Genomic DNA, 13647 nt, shown 5'->3' with positions numbered 1-13647 from the left:
CAAAAGGGGCCATAGTGGAATATTATTGCACAAATAAATAACAAAAAGGCACAATACCGTGACTGGAACGATACACAAATAACCCGTCACTCTCAAGACTTCATTGAACGGGTTCGCTCTCTCCCAACCTGTAAGATGCTTAGTCTTGACGTTGAGTCCCTCTTCACCAATGTCCCTCTTGATGATGTCCTTGATTTCCTTAGAGAGAAGGCCCATGAAGGGTTTCTTCATCTCCCTATCCCCACTGATGTCTTGATCTGATCCGCCTCTGTGTGGACTCTAACTCCTTTTCCTTCCAAGGGAAATATTATTCTCAAACCTTCGGTGTCGCTATGGGCTCTCCTCTCTCTCCTGTCCTTGCTAATCTTTTCATGGAATACTTCGAGACTGTTCTTCTTCCTACCCTCGATGTGCAACCTTCACTCTGGCTCCGCTATGTGGATGACATCTTTGCTCTGTGGCCTCATGACTCCAGTCTCTTCCAACCTTTTCTTGAAGCTCTTAACAATCTTGCCCCTTCCATTAAGTTTAAAGCTGAATGGGAATCTAATTCCTTACTTCCTTTCCTTGATTTCCATGTCCACCGCTCAGATACAGATTTTTCCTTTTCCGTTTACCGTAAACCTATGCACAGTGGCATGTACATTCACTACTTTTCCTATCATGCTTCCCCTGTCAAGAAAAGTGTTCTTATCTCCCTCTTTCTCCGTGCCCTCCGCATCTGTGATCCTCAGTTCCTTCCAGCAGAAATTTCCACTCTTCATAATTCGTTCTCCCGTCTTGGCTACCCTTCCCATTTCATAGACTCTGCCCTCTCACGTGCTAAACGCAATTTCTTCTCTCCCAAACTCTCTACTCATGGGAACTCTTCTATCCTCTGCCTTCCCTACATTTCCGGTCTTTCTAATCTCAACAATTCTCTCCGTCCCTTAGACATCAAGCTTACCTTCCGCCAGACTAACACTCTTCGCACTAATCTCGTTCATACCTCTCCTCCCTCTACAGATGTTCCTGGTGTCTACTCTATTTCTTGCTCCTCCTGTCCTCTTCAATACTTCGGAGAAACTGGTCGATCTCTTTCTGACAGACTTAGGGAGCACAAAAATAGTGTTAGGCTTGCCGACACTAACAATGCTCTTTTCTGTCACGTCAGAGATCATAGCCATCCTATTGACTGGTCTTCTGCTAAAACTGTCTTCCCTACTTCCAACTCGAACAGTCGCCGTTTAGTTGAATCCTCTCTAATACACAACTTTCCTTATATGACCCTTAGCCCTGGTTTCGTCTCTGTAGATGCCTTCCTCTCCCACTACATTGTAAAATGCTCCAAACTTCAGAACACCCGTGACTTAACCTGAATCCTCATTTTTTCTTATTCTTCTTCTTCTTCTTCTTTTTCTTCTTCCTCTTCCCCTTTCCTCTCTCCTTTTCTCCTCTGGGTTGTCTTTCTCTCTCCTGTTTCTGTTCCTTCTTCATTTATTTTATTTCACCACTTCCCCTTTCACGCACCTCGGTGCGCTTGCTCTCCCTCTGTGGGTTTCTAGCTCTCTTGCAGTGCTCCCCTTCCTTTGTATTTGACTGGCTCGTCATCCTTATTTCCCACTTCTACCACTACCACTATTACTACCTCTTCTTCTTCTACTACAACTACTGATGAAATTAAGACATGTGCGGCGTCTGGTTGTCTTTGTTGTGGACGTTTCGCCATCCAGTGGCTGGCTGGATGGCGAAACGTCTACGGTGGGGATGCCCGGGTGTTGTGCATGTGTCATTTCATCCTGTCGGTATTATATACAATTCTTGTACTACTACTACTACTACTACTACCTCCACCTCTTCCTGCCTATATGTAGCCGTCCTGCTCCACCTCTGTTAGTGTGACTTTGTCAATGGTCCAAGTCGGACCGAAACGTCGTCGTAAGCTTCTCTCTTTTATGTGCGGGTTATTTGTGTATTATTGCACAACATTCCTGTTGAAAGCAGACAAATCGCAGATCTAAAAATATAGAGAACTGTCATGGCCAGTATCAATTTAAATTCCTAAATTTTGAGGAAAATTCTAAGTCACTTAAATTATACTCTCTGGAACAATGCTAAGAACATTATCATTTTCACTAGGGAATAGTTCCAAATCTGCACTCTAAGATTACTCCTTACGAGAACGGAAAGTAAGGTGGATGGCGCAAAATACACTAACAGACCACTGATTGTCTTGAACACAGAACTTGATCAGTTCTTTTAAACTGTTCCTGATCAGCTGTAGCTGTTGTGCCTACGTGAGACTGCGTGTTGCAATCACCTGTAGCCTTATTGATCAGGCTGTCAACTCCGCGGCTGAGACTGGTACGCGGAGATGATCTCCGGAACCATAAGCAGGTAAATAAGTAGTAGAACATAACAAACAACTTGGGGTTTCTGATAGTTGCTAGAAAAGGGAGAGGAATGAGGGGGGCAGAGGACAAGCAGGAAGAGAAAAAAGGAATACACGGAAAAACTGTCGTGATAGCTGAAAGATACATGAACGACGTTTCCAGGGATCGTCCCCGCGGTTTGGCCCCTGACCAGACATCTTGGACCTAGGCCTGATTAACCAGGCTGTTACTGCTAACCTCACGCAGCCCAGCTGGTTAGGTACTGATTTGAAACTTGTCCAGTTTTCATTTAAAGACAGACAGATGTTTGTTAATATTTTCGCTTATACACGGGGGTAAGGACGTTGAAGTGTCTGGGACCTCTGACACTCGTTCGAGTTCTTCCTTAGTATATTCGTCGCGCCCCTGCTTTATAATGGAGGTGTTTTACACCGTCTGCCAAGTCTCTAGTCATATGGAGTAATTTTGGTGTCCAGAATGTTCCAGGTGTAAATTATGTAACTTTTTCGCCGACGTTCCTTTGAATACAGTTAAGAAACTTCAGGCATTCCCAGTAGCTCTGTTGCTGTTGCTTGATTATGTACGAGCAGTGAATGTTTTCCAGCTCAGTCTCGCCTGCTCTGAAGGAGACCTTTAATAAACAGCAACATTCTAGCTTGGAGAGAACAGTTGACTCATTGTCATCATTGGCTTAGTATTTCATCTCTTGAAAGCTCTAGTTATCCAGCCTATAATTTTTCTTGCAGTAGAATGGTAATATTTTTGTGATCTTTGAATGCGAGATTTTTCGACATCATTACTCCCGAGTCTCGCACATAAGACTTTCGAACTATTGAATGATTTGAGTTTATCCTGTACTCCGTTACAGTCTTTATAGCTTCCATTCTTCCAATGCAGAGCAATTGGAAGACTTGGTTTACACCCGTCTGAAGATTTGCTGCGTCAAAGATGGATGCCACTCTCAGATTCTGTTGTCATCAGCAAAGGATGTTATAGTGCTATGATGTATGTCCTTGCCAGTATTGGATATAATTAGGAATAGAAGTGGGGCTTTTCATTGTGGCAGCTTCTGACCTCGCTATTTACCAATGCTCTCTAGGTTCTGTTTAAGAAACTAAATGTCCATCTGCCCACTTCTCCAGTTATTCATTTTGCACTCATTTTGGGCGCAGTCACACATGGTCACCACCTATAAAATAATTTTGCAGCATCACTACACACTACATCAACATTTAACTTGTTTTCCAGAGCATCTAGGATCACATCGTAATGATCTAGCAGTTGTAAAAGGTAAGAGCGACCTTCCCTGGATTGTGCAGTTGTTGCGACTCCATGTGACTGACAGACTTGCTTTTTAGGATCCATTCAAAGATTTAAGAATGAATAAAGTTAAGGCTATTGATCTCTAACTTTTTGCAATTACTTTACCGTCACCTTTGTGAAGTGGGACAATATCAGAGGCTTTCAATGACTGTGAGATGAATATGGAATACCACGAGTCCAGGCCTGGAGCAGAATGCATGGGCATGCTGTTGACGGTTTCTTCAGTCTACATCGGAAATTGTGATGCTGGCACTGTTTTCTTTAGTCTCATTCATGAAACCCTCGTTTGAGTCTTCCAATTTCAGAGAACCACTTATCAGTCTGAACTCCTTATAATTTCATTTATGGCTTTTTGCTCTCGCTCTCTCTCTCTCTCTCTCTCTCTCTCTCTCTCTCTCTCTCTCTCTCTCTCTCTCTCTCTCCTGGACTCTGTAAAGTAGTTTATGTTCAATGTTCTCCATTTCTCGAACCACAGTTTCCCTTCGTATTCCAGACAGTCCGCTGCCTTCGAGAATATCTGTCGATCACTGACGTTTGCTAACTTTTTTTTTCTATCAGAATTGAATATATCAGCAATGTGCTGCTTCTCTGTTTTATGTGATAGTTACACAGTGGTAACAGAAGTTCGCTCTTGACCTTTCTTGTTCTGTCATACAGCGTTGATATCATACATTTTCCTTTACCTCTTATTTTGTCATGCTCGCTTACTGCCCGGATTGCAAAACATAATGCAGTCTTAGGTAGAGGATTGCAGGCGAACATCTCGGCTTATTTTCTTGAATTCCACTATTTTCTTTCTTCCTGACTATTTTCACGAATAAATTTTTTTATTGTATATTAGATTTAAATATGTATGTGAAAGAACTGAGAGTTTTGTGAAGTTAATACCTGTGATCAAGTTCCCAGGACCGAAACGTTTTCTAATACCTGTGTTTGTATATGAAATGAAGATTACTCAACACTGTGTAATCCATGACGTTAGACGTTATACTGGACATGCTAAAACAGTGACCTCATTAGCATATGTTTACCTGCCTTCTAAAATCTTTCATAATACCTATAGATAGCCACATGTCATCCTCCTTTTATCTTGATCATTATACCGATTAATAGCCACATGTCACCTTTTATCTCGTTCATTGTACCGACTAGTAGCCACATGTCATCTTTGGCTTTCCCCTATCTTTATTTTAACCTCATTCCTGGGTGGTGGTTGTCTACCAATCCACCGCAAAGACAATATGTGAGAGTCACAGATATACAAAAAAGAAGTGTGAAATAATTAAATTGTTCTTTTTCCCTGCAAATTCTGATTATATTAACTATATTAAAAGAATACTCAATAAACAATTGAAAATGTGGCTGAATTTTGCCTGGTCTGAGGCTGGGCTACGAGAGTACAACTCCAGAAACCGGTCACAGGTATGTTACTGACTTGTGTACCTCAGAGTAGCTTGAGTGCTCTCACCCCCCAGGTTACAGTCATATACAACATATAACTGGATGAAAAACAGATTTACTTCTGCGAGCACTGAGTTGATTAATAAATATCTGGCGAGGGAAGAAAACTGAACATGAATGTGCATTTTTTTTCATTGCAGTGAGGTTTAGGTATTAATAATATAGCTCTGTTGCTCGCGCATGACCTGTATATATTATGAAGAGTATGTCTTAATGTGCTTACACTGAGCCTCTGAGAGTAGCAATGTGTTTACAAAGAGTAATATATTTCTCAATACTAAGTTTACTTCAATTGTTATATTAGATATCAATGCATCCTTGAACAACGGTGTTCAGGTGATTTGTAGCCTTAATGACCCTAGTGAAGTCGTCTTCCTGTAGTTGATTTCGAGGGTCAGCGCCCCCTGTCCCGGTCTCGGTCATTCAGTTTAACAAGTCAACAAACCTTTCTACATCACAGATAGAAAGGGCTCCCTCACCTTTTGTGTTAACCAATCAAGATGGCTCTCTTGAAGCTGGTACAGGCCTCTTGGTCCAAGGAATTGGAGCTTCCCTCACCTCGGATCAAAGGTGGTTGCCTACCATTCTCCAGGAGCTGCATATTATGTTAACAGTTATATGGAGGTTGATAGTCTTGAAACGGCTGTTATATTAGAGGTAAGAAATTGTGTGGGGGGGGAAGGGGGTCCTTATTACTCCTGGCAGAACTAATTAGTAAATATAAAGTGGCCACTTAGAGTAGAGTTTTCCACAACTTAACCAACTTCTTAGCCAATTAAGTGGTATTTACTAATTAGCTTTGCCAGGAGGGGTCGAGAGTCTGGTGGCTGGAGGTTGAGTCCAGTGGGAATAGGGAATTATTTTCACTGATGATAGTAAGGTTTGAGAATCCCGTGACTTGATTGGCAGTGCACTCAGTTCATATGCTGAGGGTTTGTGGTTCGATCCTTGGTACGAGTGGATACGTTGGACATGATTCGTACATCTAGTGCCGACTGTTGTGCATGGCATCCTAGGGGATGGTAGCATACTTTAGGATTGGGCTTTGAAATGAGCTGAGGTAGGATAATAGCTCTTAGCCTGATCTGTGTAAAAAAAAATAACGTGTTGCTGTGGTGGTGCTGTTGCTGGTGCTTTTGTTGCTACTGCTGCTGCTGTTTGTGGCACTACTGTTGTGTCGTAAGGAGTTCGCCAAGGAGATGTAGGTAAAGAATACACACATAGCATGTTCTAGGAGGCGTATAATGTGAGAGTCTTGAGGGGAAGCCCAGGCCTTGCCCTTGTCTAGTCTAACTGCTAGCGGGAACTGAGAGGCCTCTAGCTAGCGCCTCACATGTGAGGGGCTCGTGACGTAACAGCTAGCCGGGAAGCCTATATATAACATAGCTGGGATTATCTAAGTATACTACACGAGTAATCTAACCGCTCCAGTTCATTTGTTCATGGACTCTGGTGCGCAAGTAAACATTGTCAGGTCTAGTTTGTTTAGGGATAAGCAGTTACTCCGTGTCCTTCTAGTGGAACCAACTCGTGTGTCCTTCTTTAGTGGTGTGTGGGGTTATAGTCTGCGTGTCCGAGATCAGACTTCTCTCACCTTTTCTACCCAAGGTAGAGATTTTACTGCTTGCTTCCTTGTTGTCGACCAGATTAGTTTCCCTGGTGATCTACTGGGATTTGCTTCCATGAGAGAGTTACGCATTGTGCTTGATCCTAACCGATGGCATGCCCAAGCTGACGACTTGATCGTACCATTTTGGGGTTACCAACTTGGATCCGAGAGCTGCCATACTGCCGCAAAGTACGAATTTCGGATTAAGTCCTTACAGGCTTGTGCATTTTCTAGTAGTGCAACCAGGCGGTCAGGCACTGGTAATCGTATCATTCCTGTCTGTGTTCCACCTACAACTCCAGCCATGCAGGATAGTGTACAGTTGCCTCAGGTGTCAGAGGAACCTCAGACAACTTTGAGTGCTGAGCCTATCCCTGCAGATGACTGCTAGTTCAAGTGGTAGTTCCTCCACAGGGGGCGCCTTGTAGGAAAACGACTACTTGAAACTAGTAATGCCAGCTTTCGTGAAGTCAAAGCTAGCCAGGGAGCCTATCTATAACATAGCTGGGATTATCTAAGTATACTAAACAAATAATCAGTAACACTGCTGACAGTTGCTTCTGTTGCTGGCATTGTTACTGCTCCTGTTGGTGGCTCTGTTATTACTTTTGGTGGCGCTGTTGCTGCTCTTTTTGGTGCTGTTGCTGATCTTGGTGGTGATGTTGCTGCTCCTGTTGTTGGTGGGGTGCTGTTACTGCCTTTGTTGTTGTCGGTGGTACTGTTGCTGTTATTGGTGATGGTGCTGTTGGCGGTGGTACTGTTGCTGTTCTTTGTGATGGTACTGTTGGCGGTGGTACTGTTGCTGTTCTTGGTGGTGTCGGCGGTAGTACTGTTGCTGTTTTTGGTGATGGTGCTGTTGGCAGTGGTACTGTTGCTGTTCTTTGTGATGGTACTGTTGGCGGTGGTACTGTTGCTGTTCTTGGTGGTGGTGCTGTTGGCAGTGGTACTGTTGCTGTTCTTGGTGATGCTGTTGGCAGTGGTACTGTTGCTGTTCTTGGTGATGCTGTTGGCAGTGGTACTGTTGCTGTTCTTGGTGATGCTGTTGGCAGTGGTACTGTTGCTGTTCTTGGTGATGCTGTTGGCAGTGGTACTGTTGCTGTTCTTGGTGATGCTGTTGGCAGTGGTACTGTTGCTGTTCTTGGTGATGCTGTTGGCAGTGGTACTGTTGCTGTTCTTGGTGATGCTGTTGGCAGTGGTACTGTTGCTGTTCTTGGTGATGGTGCTGTTACTTTGGTGATAGTGTTGTTGCTGTTAGTGGTAGTGCTGTTGCTGCTCCTTTTGGTGGTGGTGGTTCCTTCATCTAGTCCTTAGTCCTGTCCCTTAGATCATTCCCATTCATTGTATACCTTAGTAAACTAAGTATGTTTTTATTTAGGTTTTCATACATAACATACATTTTCTTACAATGGTCTTGAGAGCACACAAGTTATGTACATAAACAAGTACGCAAATTTTCTTACGAGGTTCTGAGCGTTTAACTCCACAAATACTGTTTTCTTTATTTGGTTAAAGTTGGTTTTTATTAATTCGTATAAATCTATCGAGACTTATTTTTAACCCCAAATAAGCAGTGTATTGCAGATTGGTTACTTTCAAAGCCTATCAACTACACAAGGATCTATACTGCACGTCACCTGTGCACTACATCATGGATACTTTAATCCAAAAAATAGGGATTAAAGTCTCAGCTATACAGTCGCAGACAGGCGGTCAGGTACTTTCACACGCCTCCGTGCGTCATCAGGAGCTATGGGATGTTGCAAGAGTAGCAGTAGGAGGAATGAGAGGTTTTCTCCGAGTAGGGTAGCGTGTTGACAACAGCCAACTCCTCTCGGCTCTGAGATGTAGGAAGGGAGAGATGTAGGAAGGGTGTAATTTGAGGAGGGTGAAAGGTTGCTAGGGTGTTGTAGGAATTTGAGAGGTGATGAACAGTGTTGGGGTGGGTGTTAGGGGGGTTGACGTTTGGGAGGGGGGTGTATGGATGAACGTGTGTAGTGACCCTGTGTTGTGGTGCTGTGGCTGCCTGACGCACGAGCAGTAGTGCTCTCCACAACATCCTACACAGCCTCCTGCTCCTCCTCTCATCCAGGCTCTTGATGTCATGCACCTGCTTGTCTCCTCCCCGCTACTCTCTTCCTACCTCTCTCTTCCCTTCTCTCTCCTTACTAATATCAATCGTGATCAGTACATATTCGGATTAGAATAGGCCTAGAAGATCATGGTACTATTGGATGCAAAGTATGTTGGGTGAGTAGTCGGAGGTTAGGGGTTAGGAGGGATGGAATGGGGGTGGGAGGGGAAGCTGGCGGTAGGGTTTTTACACAAGCAAGACACACTGTCCGCAGTCACCCACCATCTGTGCCGTAGTGTGAGTGTTTCCTCCACCTGCGTCATACATCTCCACCTGTGCTGATACCGGCTTCCACCTCCCCTCCTACACACCCTTCACTGGGAACCAGGTCTTGAGAACTTGTCGGAGTGTGAGGCTCGTGACCAGAGGAAGGCAGGCAGGCAGCGGGGAGGCTGGGCGCTAAGAGTAGGGTGGTGGTAAGACAGGCGAGAGAGCAGTTGCTGCAGTGTACCAGCCTAGTGCTCTACTTCCGTGTTATTTCAATCTAAGACAGCTGGTGTAGTGTACTAAGCTGGTAGTCAAGTGAGGCAGTAGGTGACCCCTACCTCCATCAGACATACACGCCTGTAGAACCGGCCCAGCCTCATCTTATTATAAGACACCCTGTGTGTGTCTACCGGGAACACAAGTTCCCCCCCCCCCCCACACACCCGTCTCCGGCTGCTTATCCCCCTCGCCTCACTACCTACAGGTAACAATAACCTAGCTGCTTCGGCGGCAAAATCTAATCTAAAGGTAATACCAGTAATAATAATAATAAAAAGCACCGGGTGAGCTTGTGTGTCTTACGTGAAGGATGGTTTGCTAGAGCAAAAACTAAGACAACTATTGAGCGAAACTCTGAGAATATTTGCAACACAGGTATACCACATCCTGCGAGGGCATTACACAGGTCATTGAAATGCATCAAACACATTTGTAGTCACAAATAACACTAGTACTGTTTACACCCATATAATTCTTGCACACGCTAAACCTGCAAATACATACTTATCGGCCAATACATTTCACATCAATATTTCTGTTCACTAGGCATTTAAAGGCCACTATCACACCCTTGTACTTTGATCACTTAAATGGTACTGTACGCTCGATATCACTGCTCTATCAAGGACCCCAGTGGAAATAAGCCACTTTGACCGCTTTAGGGTTTATCTTAGGTAATTTATACTGTATATGATAATTGTACTTTTGTACCTATGACTAAATAAACTTACATGTCTAAGTGGTGTAACACGTCACATCATGAGATGCTGCACTGTACTCTCACGTTATGCCACTCAGATATACTTCACAAAACTGTATCATTGTATTCATTGATTTCTTTCCTTCATTCCTCTCTGAATGTTTAACTGGACATTTCCACATTGGCTGACCAACAGCTAACTTCCTGACTGTCCTATCAACACCTTCCTGGCTGGCCTGTGACTGTTTCCTAACTGGCCAATGACTGCTATTTGACTGGCTGGGGATGGCTATTTGACTGGCTGGAGACGGCTACTTGACTGGCTGGAGACGGCTACTTGACTGGCTGGGGACTGCTTCCTGGCTGGCAGAGGACTGCTTCCTCGCTGACTGGGGACTGCTTCCTGGCTGGCTGGGGACTGCTTCCTGGCTGGCTGGGGACTGCTTCCTGGCTGACTGGGGACTGCTTCCTGGCTGGCTGGGGACTGCTTCCTGGCTGGCTGGGGACTGCTTCCTGGCTGGCTGGGGACTGCTTCCTGGCTGGCTGGGGACTGCTTCCTGGCTGGCTGGGGACTGCTTCCTCGCTGACTGGGGACTACTGCCTGGCTGGCTGGGGACTGCTTCCTGACTGGCTGGGGACTATTTGTCGGCTGGCCTGTGACTATTGGTTTACATCTGGCCCAGCTAGTCATTTTTCCCCACAGTTAATATAGTCATTCTTTCTCGATTCATTCACTATTACAGCAACATGGTGCCGCTCTGGCGCACCTGTTAACAAGACGGGCAGTCACATAGTCCCTCGTCTCAGACAAGCTTCCCCTTGCTTGTCCCGCTCGCTAGTGGCTGTGCATATGATTTCCAGCGCATTAAAGTAAATTTACAAGACGAGTCTTTGTTTTGATAATTAAATCCATACCTAACTTGGTCAAGACCACACTCAAGAGTCATGTACATATATATATATATATATATATATATATATATATATATATATATATATATATATATATATATATATATATATATATATATATATGCAATAAGATCACAGTAAACAGGTGATAATGTGAGTAGTCACGAAAGCGCTTGGAATTTCTCTATTCTTTCAGAGTGGTTGTTTTGCATATATATATATATATATATATATATATATATATATATATATATATATATATATATATAATTATATAAATATCGTGCCGAATAGGTAAAATTGGTCAGCAAGAACTCGTTTAAAATTCAGTCCTTTCTAAAATTTTCTCTTATACGTTTAAAGATATATTTTTTCATTTATGTTAATGTAAAAATTCATTTTGTTCCAAACGAACCTTAAAAAATTTACCTAACCTTATTATAACAAGCGCAATTTAATTTAGCTAATCCAACTAAATATATTTTAGATAAGTTTACAATAATTTAATAAACACAATGAAATATATTTTTTTTCGTTGAGTTCAGAATGATTTTTGCGAAATTGTTGCATACACAAATTTTTGCTTGCCTTATTCGGCAAGAAGAGCGTTGCTATTTAAGCCAAAATCGCAGGTTTTACCTATTTGGCACGACATATATTAAAGCTGCGGTTAACCAGAATTCGATCCTGCGTCACAATGCCCAGCCCTGTGAGAAGACAAAGTGCGCATCCCTTTATGAGCTTGACCATCAGTCCGATTATTATTATTATTATTATTATAATTAAGGGGGAAGCGCTAAACCCGGAGGATTATACAGCGCCTGGGGGGGGGGATGTGGAAGGCATTCAGGCTTAATTCGGGGAACTGGAGCACAGATCCAATTCCCTAAATCAAGAGCCCCTCACCAACATCAAGGAACCTTCCTTGAGGGGACCATCAGTCCGAGAATTGATGGTGTAGTGGATAGAAGGATGCGTAATTTGTCCTGTTATCACAGGTCTGGGCACTGTGACACAGGATTGAATCCTGGCTAACCGCAGTTCTGTTAATGATTCAAAATTACTTGTTTGGTAATTTCATTAATATATATATATATATATATATATATATATATATATATATATATATATATATATATATATATATATATATATATATATCGTGCCAAATAGGCAGAACTTGCGATCTTGGCTTAGTATTAAATTATTGTAAACAAATCTAAAATATATTTAGTTGGGTTAGGCTAAAATAATTTTTTTGTTATAATAAGGTTAGGTAAGTTTTCTAAGATTCTTTTGGTGCAAAATTATTATTTTTTATATCAACATTAGTGAAAAAAAATATATCTTTAAACGTACAAGAGAAAATTTCAGAAAGGACTTAATTTTAAATGAATTATTGCTAACTGACCAGTTTCACGTATTCGGCACGACATGTGTATGTATATATATATATATGTCGTGCCGAATAGGCAGAACTTGCGATCTTGGCTTAAATAGCAACGCTCATCTTGCCATAAAGGACAAGTGAAAATTTGTTTATGCAATAATTTCGCCAAAATCATTCTGAACCTAACGAAAAAAATATATTTCACTGTGTTTGTTTAGTATTAAATTATTGTAAACAAATCTAAAATATATTTAGTTGGGTTAGGCTAAAATAAATTACGCTTGTTATAATAAGGTTAGGTAAGTTTTCTGAGTTCCTTTTGGTGCAAAATTATCAATTTTTACATCAACATTAATGAAAAATATATCTTTAAACGTATAAGAGAAAATTTTAGAAAGGACTTTATTTTAAATGAGTTCTTGCTAATTGACCAGGTTTACATATTCGGCACGATATATATATATATATATATATATATATATATATATATATATATATATATATATATATATATATATATATATATATCACTTCCTGCTCCATGCGCTTTATCAAACCTCATCTTAAAACTATGTATGGTTCCTGCCGTCACTACGTCACTTTCTAGGCTATTCCACTTCCTGACAGCTCTGTGACTGAAGAAATACTTCCTAACGTCCCTTTGACTCATAGGAGTCATCAACTTCCAATTGTGACCCCTTGTTTCTGTGTCCCATCTCTGGAACATCGTGTGTGTGTGTGTGTGTACTCACCTATTTGTGGTTGCAGGGGTCGAGTCATAGCTCCTGGCTCCGCCTCTTCGCGGATTGCTACTAGGTCCTCTTTCTCCCTGCCCCATGAGCTTTATCATACCTCGCCTTAAAACTATGTATGGTTCCCGCCTCCACTACGTCACTTTCTAGGCTATTCCACGGCCTGACTACTCTGTGACCGAAGAAATACTTCCTAACATTCCTCTGATTCATCTGAGTCTTCAACTTCCAATTGTGACCTCTTGTGTCTGTGTCCCATCTCTGGAACATCCCGTCTGTGTGTGTGTGTGTGTGTGTGTGTGTGTGTGTGTATGTGTGTGTGTGTGTGTGTGTGTGTGTGTGTGTGCGCGCGCGCGCAAAAATCGCGAACAAGCTATACAAGCTGCAAAACAACAACGATGGAAGTTGAATGATGGCTTTAAACCTTTTGTGTTGCAATACATCAGGAGCTCGTAGTTTTGCAAAAAAAAAAAAAAAAAAAAAAAAGAGGTCCAAGCAAATACGATCACAG

General features: G+C 42.4%; 1 protein-coding gene across 1 annotated transcript in view; it reads left to right on the top strand.

Moving 5' to 3' along the window:
• The first annotated feature begins 9113 nt into the window (after positions 1-9113).
• LOC128701100 (neuronal calcium sensor 2) overlaps positions 9114-13647 on the top strand; it is a 544015-nt gene continuing 539481 nt past the window's right edge. Inside the window, exon 1 of the mRNA XM_053794654.2 lies at positions 9114-9587. The gene's annotated coding sequence lies outside the window, so the exon portion shown is untranslated. The remainder of the gene's footprint in view (positions 9588-13647) is intronic.

This window comes from Cherax quadricarinatus, chromosome 73 (assembly GCF_038502225.1).
Source record: "Cherax quadricarinatus isolate ZL_2023a chromosome 73, ASM3850222v1, whole genome shotgun sequence".
In the NCBI taxonomy this organism is placed as follows: Eukaryota; Metazoa; Arthropoda; class Malacostraca; order Decapoda; family Parastacidae; genus Cherax; species Cherax quadricarinatus.
The sequence above is the reverse complement of the archived record's forward strand: the minus strand, read 5'-3'. Positions and strand labels throughout refer to the sequence as shown.